This window comes from Halichoerus grypus, chromosome 12 (assembly GCF_964656455.1).
Source record: "Halichoerus grypus chromosome 12, mHalGry1.hap1.1, whole genome shotgun sequence".
In the NCBI taxonomy this organism is placed as follows: Eukaryota; Metazoa; Chordata; class Mammalia; order Carnivora; family Phocidae; genus Halichoerus; species Halichoerus grypus.
In genome coordinates, this window is record NC_135723.1 from 61,600,232 (window position 1) to 61,616,429 (window position 16,198).

The 16,198-nt window shown below is 38.6% G+C and overlaps 1 long non-coding RNA gene across 1 annotated transcript in view; it reads right to left on the reverse strand.

Annotated features, from left to right (window-relative positions):
* Nucleotides 1-12,428: 12,428 nt before the first annotated feature.
* Nucleotides 12,429-16,198, reverse strand: part of LOC144379580 (uncharacterized) — a 38,764-nt gene continuing 34,994 nt past the window's right edge. The window contains exon 4 of the long non-coding RNA XR_013442809.1: nt 12,429-15,443. This is a non-coding gene — a long non-coding RNA (uncharacterized LOC144379580). The remainder of the gene's footprint in view (nt 15,444-16,198) is intronic.

Genomic DNA, 16,198 nt, shown 5'->3' on the forward strand with positions numbered 1-16,198 from the left:
GCTTAACTGACTGAGCCACCCAGGCACCCGAAACATATTTTTTTCTTTTTTTAAAAAGATTTTATTTATTTATTTGAGAGAGCGAGTGAGCACATGTGTGAGTGAGGGGAAGGGGCAGAGGGAGAGGGAGAGGGAGAAGCAGACTCCCCACTGAGCAGGGAGCCTGAAATGGCCCAATCCCAGGACCCTGGGATCCCCAGATCATGACCCGAGGTGAAGGCAGACATTTAACCGACTGAGCCACGCAGGTGCCCCCAAAGACATATTCTTTTAATTTGCTTTTATTGTATCACTCCTTTGTGCAGAAACCTTGTGAGGCTGGCTGTCTATTACTTTATCAAGTTCAAGCTCTTGTGAAAGCTTTTTCTTATCTGATTCCATTCTATTTGGCCAGTCTAATTTCCCGCTGATGGTAAGCCCTTTGGAGGCAGGGACTACACCTCATCTTTCTGTACACCTACAGCGCTTACCACAGCATAGATGAATAATAAATATTTGCTGATCAATCAAATCAGAGTCAAAATCTCCCCAGCCCTTCACAGAGATGCCCAAACCTTTTTTTCTTTATGATTTTTTTTTCCAGCTTTCCTTGACTTACTGAGAGGCATTTGTCCTTTAGCTCTGATTTAAGATTTAAAAATTCATACTAATGCTTTAACATACAGGATTCTGCATACATTTTATTAGCCATAGTGGTATTTATATCTCCTCCCAGCTCATGGCCACATGACTGGGAAGCATGCCAGAAGATATTAAATCAGAAGTGTTCTGGGGGAAAAAAAAAAGTAAAATTCTGGTAGGCAGTAATTTCTCAGGATGTTTGACAGATAATCCGTATTCTTGTTTTGAGATTAATCCTAGGAAGTGGTTCCAATACAGTTTTTTAGTGCTTAGTGCTTAGTAAAAAAAGAGTGCTTATCTTTATATCGATATGTATTTTTATCTATAACCATACACTTTGGAAAGGCATGCACCAAACTGCTAACAGTGCTTACCTATGGGAAGGGAAACAGAATTGGAGGGGTGCGGAATAGGGGAGCAGTTTGGACAAAAAGCTTTCATTTTCTTCATTCTGTATTCTTTGGTATTTTTTCCATGTTTGAGCATGCATTCCTGTATTACTTTTATTATTTAAAAATACATATGTTATTAAATTCATATCCTATGGAATTTAAAGTCAATATCTGGAGATCTAATGTCAGGAGGGTAAAAAGAGGGTGATGACTAAATAAACTGTCCAAAATAAAAGCAGATCCAGCAAACACATTCCCAAGTGACTCACCTCTCAACACGTCAGATAATTAGGCCAGAGCAGGTCAACCTTGTTCTGTGGAAGGGTACAACCCCGTTCTGAGAGGCCTGCAGCGGCAGAATCTCCATGTGTCTATCCGGTTAGTCCCTCTTTGCCCTGCGAGATGCCAGTGGATACAAGACCCGGACTATTTTCCCAGTCTGGTTTAGGGGAAGACCACACATATATTCTAGGACAATGACCTGCTAGATCCTACTGCCAACCTTAAGTCCCTTCCAGGAAGTTCTGGAAATAATAGCAATTCAGCCATCTCCATGTCATTTACCATAGCTACATTAGATCAAGATGTACCAATCCCAAGATCTACTACCATTACTGTTAAAGTCTGACAAACTGTATCATAATTAATATATTCATCTCTTCTGTTTATATGCCCATATTATTTGTGACACCTTAAGTTTAACTGAAATTAAAACGTAAAGGAAGACTATTGCTGCGTATTTCTACTGCCAATAATAGCTGTAATATAAGCAATAACACTTTAGAATGTAGATTTACTTAAGTGAGAATCCCAATGTTTCCCTTGGTGATAGACCTCATTCTTTTCTTCCTGGAAATTTAAACTCAGTAAATTCTTAATATCATGTATAATAATTAGATGAGAGCCAAGGTTTTCTCCACGTCCCCATAGGAAGAATGGATTTGGAATGAGGCCTAGTTTAAGCATTTGGAAACATTTATGGAAAGTGAGAACTATGCTTGAATTCTCTGCTTAATTAATATGCTTGGATTTCATGTTTTCAGTCTATTCAACAATATTTAATCAACAATTAACACTTCTCAGAGACATACACTCAAATGAAGCATTTTACTTGACTATTAAAACAATTCTGGATGTTTGGAAATCTTTCCAGAATAGCTGACCTAGTGCTGGTGTCAACCTTTTTTCTTCTTCATTATTTTCTGCTTTCACATGAATACAACACATCCCAATAATAGAGCTCCCAAAAGGCATCTCTACTTATTGTCTTTGTTAAATGCTTATTGGATGAGAAGACAACAGAAACTCTAGATAGCTGAGTAACAGAAACTCAGATGGCTCACTGAAAATGACAGTTGTTCATGGGAGAAATAGGTGTGTTTTGTGTGGAGAAGAAACTTGCTTCAGCAAGTTATCCTCTAAGCTTCCTGAGGGTAGTGCATTTTATATGCATCTTTTTTAGAGGCATTAAAAACTGTCTCAAGCTAGCTGAATCATATGAATTTTATTAGAATCCATATGCTTTAGAATTTTATTTCCATGATCCAACAATTCCACTCTTAGGTATATAACTAAACAAATTGAAAACAGGAACTCAACAGATACTTGCGCACAGATATTCATAGCAGCTCTACTCACGACAGCCCAAAGGTGGAAATAACCCTAAGTCCATCAGCTGATGAATAGATAAATAAAAGGTGGTATATCCATACAATGGAATATTATTCAGCCATAAAAAGGAATGAAGTACTGATACATGCTACACCATGGATGAATCTAAAAAAAACCATTATGGTAACCGAGAGAAGCCAGACATAAAAGGTCACAAATTATATGACTCCATTTATGTGAAATATCCAGAATTGGTAAACCCCTAGAAACAGAAAGTTGATTGGTGGTTCCCAAGAGCTGGGGGGGGGAAGAGGGGTAACTACTTAATGGGTATAGGGTTTTATTTTGGGGTGATGAAAATGGAACTGGAAAGAGTTGGTGGTTGCACAACATTATGAATGTACTACATGACACCAGGTTGTTCACTTTGAGATGGTTAATATTAGATTATGTGAATTTCATCTTAATAAAAAAAAAAAAAAAGGAAAAGTCAAAAACCCCATTTACTTTCCAGGGTTTCTCATCAGTGCTGTGAGAAGTGACAGTAGAATGTTGGTGGATCAAGGAGTAGGGGTGGGGGACAAAAAAAAAAAAAAATGTTGATGGATAACTTGGACATCAAGTTCCTCTGATATGAGGTGAGGGTGAGGAGTTTAACAGATTTGACATGTCTCCCGGACAGGTCACTCCTGTTCCCATATGCACTCACTGAAGGAATGTGATGCCCTTACTATTTTCAAGGGGTGATGGCAGAAACTTTGCCTGCAGTAGGTGCTTGCTGGATATTGTGGGAAGGGAAAATCAATCATTACTAATATGCTGCTCCTTCCCTGGAGTCTCCTTATAGTGTCTGGTGCTCCATTAACAATAGGGAGGTGTTCAAGAATAACAATTATACTTGAACAGCAATAGTTCCCAAAGTATGATGCTTGGGACACTGGCCCCACTAGATGGTCCTCCATCCAAAAACAGCTCTGTAGTCAAATGAGCTGGAAAACAGTATACTCTGTATTTCTGCTTAGAGATTCATGATGTCTATTACCACATGAAGGAATCTGAGAATACCTGTAGTGAAGAAACCTGGTGACATGTTTGTCCATACCTCTTTAGTCACAGAACCCCTTGGCTGTGGAAAGCATATTACTCAGAGTGTGGAAAATGCTGCTCTGTGTTGATAGGCTGACCTTGATTTGTTTAGGATGACTATTAAGTTTTTGAAGAATCATATTAAATAAAACCCTAAATTATCCAGAAAATTGAAGACAAGCAATAATGGTGTGTGAGCTAGAAAGGGAAGATTCTAAATCTTCGTACTGTTCTGGTTTGCTACTGCCTGGTTTGGTGCGTGATAGATAACCTCTTATCACGGATTGACTCATGGAAATGGTGTATGGCTTGGCTGGCTAAATACCTGATAACCAGAAACTGAAGATAACTGATAATTTGAAGCTGCAGAGTCATGTATAAAAATACCCATCAACCGCCAACTTCTATTAAATGCAATAATGGTTGTAAGCTGGTGAAAATAAGAATTTGATTGCAAGGCTGAAAGCAAAAGTCATAGTTTCCAAAATTCTCAAACTGGAAAAACATTCGGCTCCTTGGCTCTTTCTATTTCCCACCCTTCTTATTTTGTCCCTTCTTAGTTCCTTTAAGATTGTCAAAGAAGTTTACAGGCTTAATAAAACAGGTTAGACAACTTCATGGAAATGTACCTAATTACCATTAATAATAATGGCAGGTCTTGTTAGGCCAGTAGCTTCTTGAAACAAAATGCTTGAGCTTACTCATTAAAACATTTTAGTAAATGTCAGTACTGATTCATGTTTCCTGTTGCAAATAAGAGTTCTTTCTAAATTCCCATTTGGAGAAAAGCGTTGGCTTAGCAAATTCTACTCCCTGGTGTAATATGATTTTCCAAGCTGCCATGCAATTAAGAATTTCTTCAACATATAAAATCACTAATGAATTGATAATGACAAATCAGATTTACTGCATCTGGCTCCTTCAAGTCCTTCTGCCAATCTGGTTTAGCGTGTACAATATCTGATGTTCTCCAAAGGGAGCAAATGACAGTAAACACCGATGTGGCGCGGAACAGGGGTGCTTCCTGGGTTTTCAGTCAGGTGTCAGAGAGGAAGGTTTGGAAGTAACAGGGAGACCATTTTTAAGAAGAATATCTCCCATCTGGCTTAGAAATGAGAATATTTATCAGGAAGAAACTTAAAATACATCCTTTTTTTCCTTGAATTAATTTCATTCACTCTGTCAAAATTAATCTCTTTTATAGAATTGTTTTGAATCTTACTTTGCCAAGCTATCACTGCCTAGGGAACAAAAGCAAAAATAAAGTCAAAAGACTAAAACCCACAAGATATTGGTTAATATTTACATTAGCAAAGTAGGACTGGGCTGTAGTGAAATAAACCTGCTAAAAATAAGCCCTGTGTATAGTTTCAGTCTGCCTGCAAAGACTTTTCCTACCTTCCTGGAAAACTCTTATTTGTTCTTTAAGATCAAACTAATGTTGTTTCCTATATCAAGCCATCCTTAACTTCTAGCTAGATTCAGTCTTCAATGTTTATAACACTTGATTGATTCCTTTACCCTTGCACTAAAACCATTTTATTTTAATCATTTGTTGACATGCTTTCTTCCCCTACTAGACTAGATGCCCACAGAGGGCGAGAATCATTACTCATTCAGCACATATTTATAGAGTGCTTAGTATGGGCCAGCAGGCCATTTTCCTCCTCCTTAAAACTGCAACATTCATCTTTTTATTCCCAACACTTAGTACATGACTGTCCCATTATTGAGTAGGCACGCAGCAATGAGTTGCTAAATAATTGAGTAACTGAGTGAGTGAAAGGATGAATGAATGAATGAATGAATGGACTCGATTGTATAAGGTAGAAAAGGCACCAGTTTTGCAGGAAGTTTTAGCTTCCCAATTTGCAAACAGAATCAGTGCAGAGAGAAGTTAAGCTCCCAAGGAGAGCAGGACCTATCATTCCGCAAGGAGACCAATGACTCAATTCCTAGGGGACCTTAGAGGTTTAAAGATACCAGGGCTATAAAGTGGTATAACTTTAGAAGGGCGCAGTCCTAGCCTGGTGTCTTCTATGTGCTGGATCTGTTCTGAGATAAGATTGAAGGCTGGCTAAATCAGGAGAATTCCCAGGGCTCCCCTGCTAATAACTAGGGTTGAGAGAAAGAGAGAGGTGGGTGGGGGCACTGGATTGAGGAGGAAAGAATAATGCAAATGAGACATTTAAAAGACTGTGGGTTTCCCCCATACTGCAATATTCTTGTTGCAGAAAACATAACGCTTGTTGATTTTTCTCTTACAATACTTCCTCTGATACTCTCTCTCTCTCTTCATAAATAATGTGCTAGGCCCTACATAGCTGCTGCAAATCATTTTTGACAGCAGGGAGTATTTTTCCAAGATGAGCCTGAGCCATTCTGAGCCTTGAATTTGCTCGTCAGCAGTTTGCCCACACCGTAGTCTCTGGGGCTGGCCCAGACAGGCTACAATGCCTCTGAATTTCACACTTGAGATGAAGGGTTATTACGTGGAGTTTGATCTAGTTCCAGTAGCAAGTGTAATTTCTGTGGTTGGGTGTGGCATAAAGAAAGACAAGCCCAAAAGAAAACCATCAATCTTATGTGCATTCCTCGTTGATTTCCTTTCCTGTTTTCTGCATGGCTTTCAACCTCCCACCAGTCTTGTCAAGCGACTATATGCTCAGCAAGTAGCATCCCTCATATTTTAATTTACAGAGAAAAGAGAGACTGTCAGGCATCTACTTTCTTTCCTCTTCCATATCATGCATGTCTTCACCTGTCATTCTTCAATTTCCTTCTGACTCAGAGAAAGTAGTGGTAACAAATTGCTGTGTAACAATCCTAAAGTTTAGAACTTAAAAGAACAAACATTCATTACCTCACAGTTTCCATGAGTCAGGAATTTAGAAGCAGCTTAGCTGGGATGGTCTGGTTTAGGTCTTTCATATAGTCAAAATATCAGCTGGGGCTGCATTCATCTGAAAGCTTGACCGGAGCCGGAGGACCAACTTCCCAGGTGAAAATTTCATGTGGCTGTTAGCAGGAAACCTCACTCCCCGGCCACATGAGCCTTTCCACAGGGTTGCTTGCTTGCATGTTTTCATGAAATATCACCTGGCTTCCCCTAGACTGAATGATCTAAGAGAATGAGCATGGGAAACATGGCAATGCCTTTTATAACTTCCTTTCCAAAGTTGCACATTGTCACCTCCACCTCATTCTATTAGAGTCACTAAGTACCACCTACACTGAAGAGGAGGGGAATTAGCCTCTATATTTTGAAGGCAGGGGTATCAAAGAATTTGTGGCCATCTTTTAGAACCACCACAGAGGGATCCCTCTTCCTTTTCAGGGTAATTCATCCACCTATAAGCTTGATTCTATCATTTCCCATCTGGACTTGACTAATCAGTTATGCTCTCTCTTAATCTCTTAATAGTAGATCCCATTTATGGAGCATTTGATATATCCTGGCTACTGTGCTAAGGACTATATGTGGATAATCTCACTTAGTACATACAACCACATGAGGTAGGGGAATGATTACTCCACTTTTACACATGAGAAGACCCCAGCTCAGAATGCTTAAGTGAGATGCCCAATGTCAGAGAGCTAGTAAGTAGAGAAGTCACTACTTAAATCCAGCCCAGACTGACTCCATAGCTGTGCTTCCTTCCACTAATTTATTCTACACTGCCTTGCATGGATCTTTAATTTCTACCTCTCCATCAGCTTCTTCGCCTTCACTTTCAAACGGCCTCTATTCCTCCTCATACAAACATTACCTTCCTTTAAACTCTACCTCATCTCCAGTTTCATCACATCTTCCCATCACAAATTTCTCAAAATAGCAGTCAGCATGCTGTCCCTACTTCCACATCTCCCTTTTGCTCAGCTCACAGCCATCAGTTCTACACTTACCAATTTCACAAAAGGGATTTCTCTAAGTAAGGCAAGCAATGCCTTCCTAATTTCCAAATCCAGTGCTTTCTTTTCAGCTCACATTCTGCTGTGTTTAATAAATTCTAACACACATATTTTTCACATTTCTGAGGGCAGGATGTCTTAAAATCAATGGTACTTTGTATTTGTGTTTGGAAAATTCAATTTCTTCACCCTTCTTTGTATTTCATACCATGCCCATTCCCCTCTCCCGGAAACTCTCTGTTCCTGTGCCACTGACATCCCTGTGAACAGGCTTCCCTCCTCCCCCTCTGATAGCTCTACGCAGTCTTCTTCATTGACTCCTCTTCCTCAGACAAACCCTTAGATGACAGTATAGATAATTTGGTGGTGATTCACTCTTTTTCCTCCTGCACTGTGGGTAATCTACTTTAACATATCTCCCATACCACTTTTATGTTAATAACTCCTAATTTCTTCTCCAGCCTCATCTTCCCTTTTAATTAATTACTTATTTCCTGTACGTCTTACAAGTACCACAAACTCTGCATGTGCTGATCCTTAACCCCCTTCCAGACTATCTGTCCTGCTTTTATTGCCTATCTTGGATGTTGACATCATCCTGTCAAAGAATATCTCACAGACATGTAGTTTAAAGCACAGCTGACATTTATCATACGGGGAGATCTAGTCATATATAGATTGTCACCAAAGAGGCAAAACAGGAACCCTTAATCAGTGGAACAATGAGAAAGCTTTTTGTTTTGTTTTGAACTTAAGCATGCTAATTGGCTGAAACTACCGAGGGGATAATTTGCACCCAAGCAGACTGCATTATTACCAGGATAGACAATTTTAGTTATTTGTGATCCCCCCCTGCCCCGAAATCCTGTGATTTCAGCTGTGGAATAGGTAGGGAGTATATTCATTTTTGGTATTGGCTGCTGATGTCCTTCCTTTGGTATCTATACCATAGTTAAGCTATGACTGTCCCATTTCTCTCATTATAATTACTCACTCCCTTCTTGTGGTCAAACTCAGACCAGGACCATGGCTGACCATGAAGACTTTAGTGTCTTCCTGATGCAGTATCACCCACTGGATGTTGCATTGACATAATAGCTCAGAGTAGTATTTAAGCAACTGGATATCAGACAATGGAGGAGCTCACAATGTATGAGAACACTCACAAATAAAATCAAAAAACATTTGAAACCCAGTTTGTATACAAGTTTCCCGGCTGGCTTAGACCAAACCAGGCAAATAAGTCTCTTGTCTTATATTATTATTATTATTATTATTATCCCTCATATTCCTTGCATTCCTTTGAGGCTTATGTAGATTTCAGTAACAGCAGCTAGTGGTTAGAGGCCAATGGTTCAGTTAAGATATATTGATATGTTAGGGGGTCTTATTAGAGGAGTCTAAAGCCATTGGCAAATCCATCCATTATTAACATTGGCAGCCATTGCAATTGTTTGAGATAGGTTAATTAGGGAGTTCAAAGAGTTTATGGCAAAGAAGATAGCTGAGGGAAAAGCAAACAGGATTATGGCAGTCATTTTATAATCTCATCCTTTGACCCACACAAAGGAAAGCATATAAGTAATAAAGGAGGAAACAAATAACAAAATATAAGTCCTAACCACAGATCTTAATCTGGAAACCTTAGGTAGAAACTGTCCACACCTTATATCATCATTTTGATTCATAAATCTTGGAGTAGCTATCTATTTCCAGAGTTGCGTGCTTCTAAAAGCTTTTTACTAAGCCTCAGAGTTATATATCTCCAGTGGGATTGGATGTCCAGGCTGTAGAATCTGTACAGTGGGAATCATTAATCCTTAGAGTTTAAGAGTAACTGGCGGTTCAAAGTCCATGATATGACCTCTCCAAGGCTGATGTCTTGGCGTCTTGGCGTCCTTCTCAATATACCCAGTTTCCTGGTTTTATATCATGTAGGAATGCGTTTGATGTTGTCATTTTCAAAGTGCAGCTTGCACCTTGTGATTGAGTACATGGTATTAGTTTTGACAATAGCTGACAAGTTTGGATTGTTTAACAAGGCAAAGTCTGTTGGAGGAGTCAATCTGAGCCTCAATCTTATTCTTTTTTTCTTTTTGAGTAAACTATGCCTGACGTGGGGCTTGAACTCATAACCCTGTGATCAAGAGTCACATGCTCTACCGACAGAGCCAGGCGCCGCCCCTTATGGGTCTTCTTATATGAATTTCCTATGGTGAGAGTTTGAGCTTTTTGTAGTGTACATCGCATTATGATTATTCATCAATAATCATCACATCTAATTATTTTTTTTAATAAAGATTTTATTTATTTGACAGAGAGATCGAGAGCACAAGTAGGCAGAGCGGCAGGCAGAGGGAGAGGGAGAAGCAGGCTCTCCACTGAGCAGGGAGCCCCATGAGGGGCTCGATTCCAGGACCCTGGGATCATGACCTGAGCCGAAGGCAGACGCTTAACCGACTGAGCCATCCAGTCGCCCCGTATCTGATTATTTCTTGATCTTTAAGGTCAAGAAAGGTTAAGCTCTTCTAGAAATTTCAACAGTTTTGATTTTAAAATATCATTTGTTAGTTTTACCTTTCTAGAACTTTGGGGATAAAAGGGACAATAAAGTTTCTGTTTTATTTGAAGATTCTACATAGATCCTTAAGTATAGAAATTGTAAGCTCCTCCTTTCAGGTAGAAAAAAACAAAATCCCGTTTGTTTTTTAAAATCAATTAAAGTATTATCCTTTTAGCAGAATAAAGCATTTGTCCCAATAAGAAAAAGTGCAAGAAAAGTCTATTACTGAAACATATTTAAAATTTTATCACTTGGGCAATAGAATGAATCCACTTGTAGGATGCCTGGGAGGCTTAGTTGGCTAAGTGTCTGCCTTTGGCTCAGGTCATGATCCCAGGGTTCTAGGATCGAGCCCCACGTCGGGCTCCCTGTGGAAGCCTGCTTCTCCCTCTCCCTCTGCAGCCCCCCACTGCTTATTCTCTCTCTCTCTCAAACAAATAAATAAAATCTTAAAAAAGAAAAAAAGAATGAATCTACTTGTAAATGTTTAAGTGAATCTTTAGGCGGGATTCTGAACTTTGCCCTTTCTTTACAGTTTTTCCTGGATTTTGATATAGACAAAGGGAGTTTCAGTCACCTATTGGGCCTCAGGTAAAATTTCCCCAACTGTATTTTTGCATTTTAGATGGAATCCATCCTTGGCCTCACAGATGCTTCCCTGTGACTGATGTAATAAAGGTTTGCAGGTGTACTTGGGAGCCACCAGGTGGCCATCACGGGAAGTCCCAAACCCAAAGCTCTGCATGAGAGTTTTGATATAGTTATGATTTTTCCTTCTGTAGAGGCAGATCATTGTATTCAAATAAATCCTTCTGGATTGATGAAATCATATTAAGTAGCGCTCCCTATAATAACAATCGTGGGAAAATCAGTAAGGGCTGTTTGTTTTGCACAGTAGATGGCTAGGGCATTTACTTTAGCTTCAAAAGTATTATTAGTATGTATTTGTGGTAGTATTTAAGCAGTACTTTTAATAGTATCTTAAAAATATTTTTTCAGGTGTTGTCTTGTCTCTAGTTAGTTATTAATTCATTTTCCATCTTTGATTCAAGGAAGTTAGAAGACCCATTTGCTTTCAAAACATGCCGAGATCTTGAACGATCCAAAGGCATATCTACTATCAGGGTATTTTGAATTCTTAAATCTTTAAAGGGATGGCATGTTCTTGTTAAGAGGCAGAGAGTTCTGAAGTTATGATTTATGCAGCACAGAACGTACTTTGATCATTTTTAAAATCAGAACCATGAAAAAATAATACATCAGCATTGGCCAAGGTAATATCAGTCAAGAGGGGGAATGCTAAGAGTCTGAAGAGCAGTTCAGTAGTCATGGGATTCACTTTTATTAAGAGGGGGAGTTATTAGATGGGTTTCCTTAGATTGGATTACTGAGGTTGGAGTGGTACTTGGCAATTACATGAGAAGTGGACAATGGAAAAATGTCACAGGCAAAATGCAGATAACTAAAAAAAAAAAAAATGCAGGTAACTGTTGTGCATTGTTTTGAAGCACTTAGGTTTGAAGGACAAATTTGATGAGGGCAGTGGGTGAGAAGCAGAGCTAGAATAATTCCTGCTGAGGTTTAACTATCTTAGCTACAGCAAGAAACAAGGTACAGAAACCTATCCAAAGTAGGCCATAGGCTTGCGATGTGTTTTTAGCTTTTGCATAGCATTTGCCTTTTCTGTACAAACAATGCAAATGATTTAGCATGGTCAGGTTGCCTAAAGTCAGGAGTTGCTATAGTGTCTGCTCAGGAAAGGAAAAGGCCTATTTAACATCTGGTTCCCAAGGGAGGGGTTCTGGAACATGTGTTTTAGGTAGCTCTTATGGTGATTCCGCTAAGAGAAATATGGAAAAGCCAAACATGTCTAATTATCTTTAGTATCTCTCCTTGAAAAGGTAAAGAAACAAAAAATGGTGCTGCTCAGTAGTCACCTGAAGAGTGTCAAGATTGCAGAGGGTATCTTAACAGCTTTACCATCTTGAATTAGAGCTCGAATATGGGAAATAAAAGAGTTATTAGATGAGATATGAACATACTTAAAGATAAGAGCACAAATAATAGGTATCTAAAAATAGGAAAGTTATAACAATCTCTGTCAGATGGACAATTTATATTAAAAACAGGAAAAAGCAACGATAATGCCTAAGAATCCTAACTTTCTCAGAAGTAAAGAATTTTTATTTAAAAATGATCCTGAAGCATGGCAAAAGCAAAATAAAGGATATTCAAAGATCATCTTTTTCTGAACTATTTTTTATCATTCACAAACTTTGTTTATTAATTCATATGACTTTAAATATATGTGTTTAGACATACACATATAGTTAAGTGATAAATTTATAGCTTTAGAAGATAAAACATACACCACATTGAATTTACCATCATAATAAAACTACAGCAATTTCCTTGAAAACCCAATGAAACATACCCATCACCTTACATATTTATATCTCTTTGCAAATAATATTTAGGTACTCATTTTATGACAGCTTTTAACCAAAGAAACTAACTTCTGTTCCCTCTCAGGTGCAGAGAAAACTGGGAGGGAAATAACTGGGCACACTCTACCATACTCAAGTACCTTAGCAGACCAGTGCTCTACGAGGACACCTGGTTGTGTACTGTAAACACACGTTCCTCATTCATTCATTCTGCAAGTCCTTAGTGTGGCAAATGGTATCATGCATGCTAATATGACCTGAAGGCATAGGTATATCACTTATTAATCTACTAACTCATGGTCACTCTCTAAAGAATAAAAGTAGGAAGCACCAGCAGATATATTAAAACTATGCTTGCTTGTTTTTATATTCCTTACTTTTTGAAATTTTGATCTGCTAAGAAATTGGGCATCCAAAGATGGTTAGTTATTAATTGATTCAATTAGCCCGGGGTCTCAAAGTCAATTTAGGATCTTGGTATTATGATTTAAGTTGAGGCTATAGAATAATACAATCACCGTTGCTATCAAATATTGTCAGAGAGGTGATATTATGAATTTTATGTGGAAGTGGAGTAATTCATTCTAAGTAGGTTTTAACATTGTTTAAAATTCTTAAAAACAAATCTTTAAAAAAGATCTAATTATAACTCAGTGTAGTTGGGCATATGCATTTCTTAACGTTTTTATATTGTCAAATAATTAGTAATGTAAGCTTATCGGAAGAGCAAGACTAGTACATGATTTAGGAAGTTCAGATTAGTAAGACTTTCCACAAATAAATAAATCCAGGTCTTGCAAAGCTAGAATATTAGCTACCATTATTTTTTTTTCCTTGTTAAAAACAGAGAAAACATATTACTGTTTTTAAATCAAAATAGTCAAGTCAGTAGACCTATGGCATATGGAATTAAATATTTTTCTTTTCTTGAATTCTCCTATATTTATATGAAAGATTATTAGTTTCTGGGTCTGTGCTCATGGATTGGAAGAACCAATCTTGTTAAAATGTCCATACTACCCAAAGCAATCTACAGACTTAATGTAATCCCCATTAAAATACCAACAGCATTTTTCAGAGAACTAGAACAAATAATTCTAAAATTTGTATGGAACCACAAAAGATCCCAGATTTCAAGTTATACCACATAGCTGTAGTAATCAAAACAGTATGGTACTGTCAAAAGAATAGACACACAGATCAATGGAACAGGATAGAGTCCAGACATAAACCCATGTTTATATGGTTGATTAATTTACGACACAGGAGGCAAGAATATACAATGGGGGAAAAGGCAGTCTCTTGAACAAATGATGGTGGGAAAACTGAACAGCTACATGCAAAAAAATGAAACTGGACCACTTTCTTACACCATACTCAAAAATAAACTCAAAATGGATGAAAGACCTAAATCTCAGACCTAAACCATAAAACTCCTACAAGAAAATATAGGCAGTAATTTCTCTGACATTGGCTGTAGAAACATTTTTCTTTTTTTTTTATTTTTTATTTTATTTTATTTTTTAAAGATTTTATTTATTTATTTGAGAGAGAGAATGAGAGAGAGAGAGCATGAGAGGGGGGAGGGTCAGAGGGAGAAGCAGACTCCCTGCTGAGCAGGGAGCCCGATGCGGGACTCGATCCCAGGACTCCAGGATCATGACCTGAGCCGAAGGCAGTCGCTTAACCAACAGAGCCACCCAGGCGCCCTTTTTTTTTTTTTTTAAAGATTTTATTTATTTATTTGAAAGAGAGAGAGACAGCGAGAGAAGGAACACAAGCAGGGGGAGTGGGAGAGGGAGAAGCAAAAAGGCTTCCCACCGAGCAGGGAGCCTGATGTGGGGCTCGATCCCAGGACCCTGGGATCACAACCGGAGACGAAGGCTGATGCTCAATGACTGAGCCACCCAGGCGCCCGAAACATTCTTTTAGATATGTCTCCTCAGGCAAGGGAAACAAAAGCAAAATTAAACTATTAGGACTACACCACAATAACAAGCTTTTGCACAGTGAAGGAAACCATCATCAAAATGAAAAGACAACCTACCGAATGGGAAAAGATATTTGCAAACGATGTATCTATCCAATAAGGGGTTAATATCCAAAATATATAAAGAACTTATAAACTCAACACCAAAAAAATAAATAATCTGATTAAAAAATGGGGAGAGGTTCTATATAGACATACAAAGAAGACATACAAATGGGCAACAGACACATAAAAAGATGATCATCATCACTTATCCTCAAGTACATACAAATCAAAACCACAATGAGAGGGGCGCCTGGGTGGCTCAGTAGGTTAAGTGACCGACCCTTGGTTTCAGCTTAGGTCATGATCTTGAGGTTGTGGGATCCAGCCCTGTGTCGGGCTCTGCACTGAGCATGGAGTCTGCTTTAGATTCTCTCTCCCTCTCTCTGCCCTCCTCCTGTTTGTGCTCTCTCTCTCTCTCTCAAAGTAAAATAAATAAATCAATCTTAAAAAAAAAAAAAAACTATAATGAGATATCACTTCCCACCTGTCAAAATGGCTAGAATCAAAAAGACAGGAGAAAACAAGCATTGGTGAGGATGTGGAGAAAAAGGAACCCTACTGCACGATTGGTAGGAAGGCAAATTGGTGTAGCCACTGTGGAAAACAGTATGGTGGCTCAGTCGGTTGAGTGTCTGCCTTCAGCTTGGGTCATGATCCCGGAGTCCTGGGATAGAGTCCCACATTGGGCTCCCTGCTGGGTGGAGGGTTTCTGCTTCTCCCTCTCACTCTCCCTCTGTGCTCTCTCTCGCTCTCTCTCTCAAATGAAGAAATAAAATCTTAAAAAAAAAAGAAAAACAGTATGGAGTTTCCTTAAAAAATAAGAAATAGAATTACCATATGATCCAGTAATTACACTACTGGGTATTTACCCAGAGAAAATGAAAATACTTATTCAAAAAGATATATGCACTGCTATGTTTACTGCAGCATTTACAACAGCCAAGATATGGAAGCAATCCAAGTGTCCATCAATAGATGAATAGATAAAGATGTGGTGTATATACACCATGGAATATTACTCAGCCATAAAAAAGCATGAAATTTTGCCATTTGCAACAATACGGATGGACCTAAAGGGTATTATGCTAAGTGAAATAGGTCAGACAGAGAAAGACAAATACCATACTATTTCACTCACATGTGGAATTTATGAAACAAAACAAACAAACAAAAAAGAGACAAACAAAAAACCAGACATTTAAATACAGAGAACAAACTAATGGTTGCCAGAGGGGAAGTGGATGGGGGGGATGGCTGAAATAGGTGATGGGGATTAAGAGGACACTTATCATAATGAATAATGCATAATGTATAGAATTGCTGAATCATTGTATTGTACACCTGAAGCTAATATAACATGGTATGTCAATTACACTTCAATAAAAAAATATAATTAGGGGGCGCCTGGGTGGCTCAGCTGTTAAGTGTCTGCCTTCGGCTCAGGTCGTGATCCCAGGGTCCTGGAATTGACCCCCGCATTGGGCTCCCTGCTCAGCAGGAAGCCTGCTTCTCCCTCTCCCACTCCCCCTGT